This window comes from Oryza glaberrima, chromosome 1, assembly GCF_000147395.1.
Source record: "Oryza glaberrima chromosome 1, OglaRS2, whole genome shotgun sequence".
Classification (NCBI taxonomy): domain Eukaryota; kingdom Viridiplantae; phylum Streptophyta; class Magnoliopsida; order Poales; family Poaceae; genus Oryza; species Oryza glaberrima.
In genome coordinates, this window is record NC_068326.1 from 6,335,641 (window position 1) to 6,341,325 (window position 5,685).

Sequence of the window (5,685 nt, forward strand, 5' to 3'; positions counted from 1 at the left end):
CGATGGTAGCTAGCGCTTCCCTCAATATGTTACACACTAGTACAAATGTTCTTTATTTTCCAACACCTATAAGCTTTTAGTGGTGTGCTGGATACTTTCTTTGTGGAAGATTAAATTGCCAACAACATTCTTTACATCCACATCACCTAATGAGAGGATTGTGTGCAGGAAGGGATTACTAGCTTGCACCGTAAAACACACAAAGAACGGTCTATACATCACCCGACCCGAGTAAACCCCTGCTCAGAATTAATATTGTTGGATGTCCAGACCATTGTCGTCAATATGGAACTGTGAGTGTATCTCCTGATTATTTTTTTATAAGGAGGCGTCATTCCATTTCTTGATTCTAGAAAGTACGTGCATTATATGTATATTATCAAGATTCTTATATGGTGCGATTTTTTTGTAAAAGTTCTATATGTGTATAAAGCCGTGGCCACTGACCTAAAATTTTCATGTGCACATATTTCTTGTTTTATTCTTGATAGTTCAACTTGTGTTCGTGACAGGATGCACAGGAGCGGCAGCGATCCTGATTCTGACAGGGCGCACTGGTATATGAGCAATAGCGATGACGAGTCATTTGTTGATAAAGATAAAGATTGCAGAAGGGGCACCGTAGCCCCGCTGCTGAAGAAAGGCCCATGGACATCATTGGAGAACTCCATCTTAGAGAAGTACATTAAGAAGCATGGTGAAAGGAATTGGAAGCTTGTGCAGAAGAACACTGGCCTCTTGAGGTGTGGCAAGAGTTGCCGTCTCTAGTGGATAAACCATCTGAGACCTAACCTAAAGAAGGGGGCTTTCAGCAAGGAAGAAAAGAATAAAATTATTAATCTTCATCGCAAAATAGGGAATAAGTGGTCTCGGATGGCTGCCGATATAAGTTCACCTTGTAGTTCATTGTTTTTTCTTTTGCTCTCAGAATATATATCTCTTGAAACCGTTTATAAAAGTGTTGTTCTTTAATAGTTTTTGCATCATAAGTATGTTTGGTGACCTTTACATGGAGGGGAGGTGCGGGGGATATTAATATTTGTAGTTCATCCATTGGTAAAGTTATTTAATTTAAAGTTGGTTAGTTTTTTTTTTCCAATTGCATTACAAGTATGTTTTGCAACCTTTACATGGAGGTATGGGTATTATTAATATTTGTAGTTCAACTGTTGGTGAAGTTATTTTCTTTAACTAAACGAATGTTATCCATTTCATTTATTTCAATTAATATTTGGTAGTTTTTGCATTACCAGTTTATCCTAAAATATGATTATCATCACAAATCAGATCAACCCTAATAAGCATATGTAAATATTGTCAAAGTCCCATCCTTGAAATTATCTTAGAAATGTAGCCTATTTTTGCTTGTATAGCTTAGGGGTTGCTATTTAAACTAAACTGCTAGTATCTTTCATTGCACTTGCATTCATCGGCCTGGTTTAGTTCTACTGAAAATAAGGAGCCGTGGGACAAGCTAAGTTAAAGTGAAACTTGGGGTCTAGCTTTATGCATATAACTATCTTAGTTGTTGTTTTAGAACATTGTTACTATTATATGCATTGTTCTATCCATTATCATTGTTATTAACTTGACCACATGTTCTCAATTGCCAGGGCGTACTGATAATGAAATAAAGAACTACTGGAACACTCGAATAAAGAAATGCAAGAACAATCGTTGGCTTTTATATCCTGCTAATGTATGCAACGATGCTTTGAATGAAGATCAATATGGGTCTGTTGACCCCAGTGTTAGGGAGAAGCTAACCAATAATCAACTAGAAGATACTACTAGTATGTATTCTGCACCCCAGTTTTCATATGCTTCCATCAGTAATATACTTGATAGGAGACTTGCATCAAAAGATTATGACTCCATAGAAGATCAAAGAAACCGAATAGAAATTGCAGCAGAATATGAGATTTCACTTCCTGTGTTGAAAACAACCAACAATGACATATTTCCATCAGGTGAGCTATCCCCTAAACCACTCTGAGAAGTTCACATAAGCTTTTGGTATTGACTTTGTATCACTTTGTGACTAACTCTAATGATAAGACCATGCCATCTTTTGCAGCCTCTATCTTTGCCAACCATGGCATTTCAAATGGCAATCTCTCTGCTTTGTCCACAACTGATGCTTTGCAGATGGAGCTCCCTTTAATCCAATTTGATCCAAACAACCAGTTCATTTACTCAAGGGATTATGCGATGCACCTAACAAACTTAGCTTTATTAAATGATCAATCAGAAGAATTACTAAATCATATTGATGTATTGAACTATGTGGTGATGAAAGAAGAGCTTTCTGGAGGGAGTTTGAGTCCCACTATTAATATGCCATGTGAAGCAACGGCATATTCTTTAGAACTCCCTTTATGCAAGGGATATCGGGAACAAGATCTTGATTTTTACACACAATAGTCCAGTATCGTTGAAAGAGCTTCATAACTTTGATCTTTCTTTCGGTTCGTATAGTTTACTTATTTCATCTTTTACTTACATAGTAGTTTAGCTATTGATTTGTTGATATCTTTTTGAAGCACATACCTCCATGACTCCCTCCAGTGAGCTGGTGGTGCCACGGTATGAAGGAGATGTTCCACCTCTTCAAGATGATTTCACACCATATCTCTATTTGAATGGTGCCAATCTATCCATCTTCGAAGACATAAAGTGAATTGTTTCTGGAAAACAAGTTGGATACTAAAGGTGAACTTGTGATGACATGTTATGTTTCATAAAACTTGCTTATGGTTGAAATCATCGTTTTCTAAAAATATTCGTTCTTGCAATTTCAGGTAATTGACGTCAGATTGTCATGAGTTGATGCCCTCTTGGACAAACTCATCATGAAACCAAGCATTTTATTCCATGAAGCTCATGAAGACGATCGAGCCAGTCGTTGCTATCTCTCTTATAAGGATTTCCAGTTTGGATATTGCCGTACTCTGTTACTTTTCTTCATGTCGAATTTACCATGCGTGCTACGTTGAATTTCATCTGCTGTTGTGTGTGTTAAACTATCGAATTCAAAAGAGTTTGCTGAAACACGTTGCAACGTTGTGCCACCGAATGCAGAGACCGTTCTATTTCATGTTGCGTATAATGTTTGATTTGGTTGCATTTGCATCTGGTTGGTGTTTCTCTGACGGCTTGCCCTGTTCGACATACCGTCAGATGTTTAAATAAGTTTTAATTATTTAAAATTGAAACATAAATTTATATTTAAAGTAACTTTGATATAGAATATTTTCATATAAAAAATGGTATCATTTAACACTTAGAGAAACATGTTAACCAATGAAACTTACTTCCTCGGTCCCACAATAAGTTCACTTTTAGCTCTTTCCATTTATCTCACAATAAGTTTATTTTTAAAGCTCTTTCCATTTATCTCACAATAAGTTCACAGTAAGTTCATTTGTAAAGCAATCATTACATCAGAATTTGTGAAATTAGAGAATAATTATATTATAAGTAGATAAAGTGAGAAATAGTTAAGTTGAGATTTGATAAAGGAATATTATTATAGTTTTTTTTTCTTTGTATTGGTATCTAGGAGTCATTGTGGCTTTGAAAACGTCGCTAACCTTGGTGTCGTCGCAGACTCACTGAAACTCTGTGAAAGTGAATCAATGAGACGAACCAACTCCAAAACCAAAACCCGCACCACCCTTGCGTAAGCGCCGTGCCACCTCATCACCCCACCCACGGAATACTCGTGCTCGCGCCGCGCCGCCACCCCCACAACTCCCCGCTCCGCCATTGCCGGGGGAAGCAATCTCCCATCTCCATCTCCCATCTCGCATCCACGACGAACTCTCCTTCCCATCGCCTATCTTCCGTCGCGGAGGGTGGCGGTGACCATTTCTGGCGATCTTCGGGAGGGCGGAGGTTTCTCCCGGCTCCGGCGACACTTGACTTGAGAGCCCACCGCTCCGTCACCCTGCGTTTTTGGTTAGGTAAAAAATGGCTTTAGGATCACCGGTGTGTTGCTTTTTTCTTTTTGTTATGTTTAATGGTTTGATTGGTGAATTGCTGGGAATAGTCTTACGAGATTTTAGCGGATCTGTTTCTTGTGCGATATGTTGTATAATCTGAGCTCGTTTCAATCTACTTTCCTGAACTTACCAATCACACAGTTGAGATTGGAAGGTCCCCCTCCTTGTAACCTCCTTATCACTATCCTCCTCTATCTTCTCTAGCTCAAGTGTCCTTCGTCTTTAACATCATACCATTGCATTCATTGCCTCTTTCCACTAGCTCCTAACGCTCCAACGACAAGCTTTCCTCGTCATTCAAACTGGCCCACCGATCTCCTATTATCCCATGGCTGAGGTGGTGTCATTGTGCTAACACCGCACCATCAATCTCTGTAAGGTGGGAACACCTCCACCCTCTCGCTGTTTGGAGTAGTTCTTTCCCTTCTTTCATCTAGCTACGACTTTGTTTTTCTTTTCTTTTTTCTTCCCCTGGGCATAGGCTTGTCTGGACGATTGCGTCGTGTAATAAAAAGAACTCTTTCTTTCTAATATATTGATGTGCTATCCTTTTACGCTTCCAAAAAAAGTAAGGTGGGAACACTTCCCACCTTCTGTAGATTTGTCGACTTTCCACCTTCTGTAGATCCGTCGAGACACGAATTATAGAGCAAATCAAAGGTCAGAATTCACGTGATTCTGTCCATCATCACTGACTGATGTATAGCATTTCCAAAAATTGGATTCTACCATGGCCTCTTAAAAAAAGTCATGTATTCGGGAAAATAACGAAAAGCATAGCATCATGGGTGTACTGATGAATCTTTTAGCTGAGGCGTCAGGGAAAGCTCATGAATTATGCTCTGACGACTCTTTTAGCTGAGGCAGGGATATATGGAAGTTGGGCTTGTCAGACCGACACTATCTAACTACTTTGCCGCTGACGATCAAATGGCTAACCAAGCACGTGTGAACAAAAAAGCTACGAGTGTCTTTTTTCCCCCTTTCCAATCGGGTGTGATCGTAATTTTAAAAAGCTGAAGCATGATTAATGTTACTGTGCCTTTTATTTTGTTGTGAAATTGATGTATTTTTTCGCTGATTTGAGTTGAACTTGGGATGGAAGTGTTGGTGAGAAATTAAGCGGACAATTTTTTTTTCAAAAAAACTGATTAATTAAAAAGTACTACCAAATTAATTCCAGTTCAATGTTCCTGCAATCCGAGTAGGAAGCGGTCGATCGACAGCAGAATCTGATTCTACGCCAAGTTGCCGATCCCCCGAACAGCGAAGAGAGAGAGAGAGAGAGAGAGAGAGGAGAATGACAAACAGATCGGAGTGAATGCTCACATTCTGTGTTGCCTGGCAGGGAGAGCTTGGCATCTTCCTGCGGGCAATTCGGGCAGAACGGCGACCGAGGCAAAAAAAAACAACAAAGCCAGCGCCAGTGAACCAAACCGGACCTCGTCGGGCTCCGCGCCGCATGGGCTCTCGCTGCGTCGATGTCGCGGGAGCGGACACTGCCATCCTGCGTACTTGTACGAGTAGGTGCAGCAAGTACGTATAGGCGCGCATGCCGCGGCGGACGCCAGCAGCTGCTGCGGTCCACACTACTCGACGACTCTCGCGACTGCCGTTGTTCTCGCCGTCGTCGACACGGGAGAGGGCGGAAGCAGCAGCAGCCGACCGGGCCGGCGTCGCG

At 40.6% G+C, this 5,685-nt stretch overlaps 1 pseudogene; it reads left to right on the top strand.

Moving 5' to 3' along the window:
- Positions 1-513: 513 nt before the first annotated feature.
- LOC127755854 (transcription factor GAMYB-like) lies at positions 514-2,809 on the top strand (annotated as a pseudogene).
- The last annotated feature ends 2,876 nt before the right edge of the window (positions 2,810-5,685 follow it).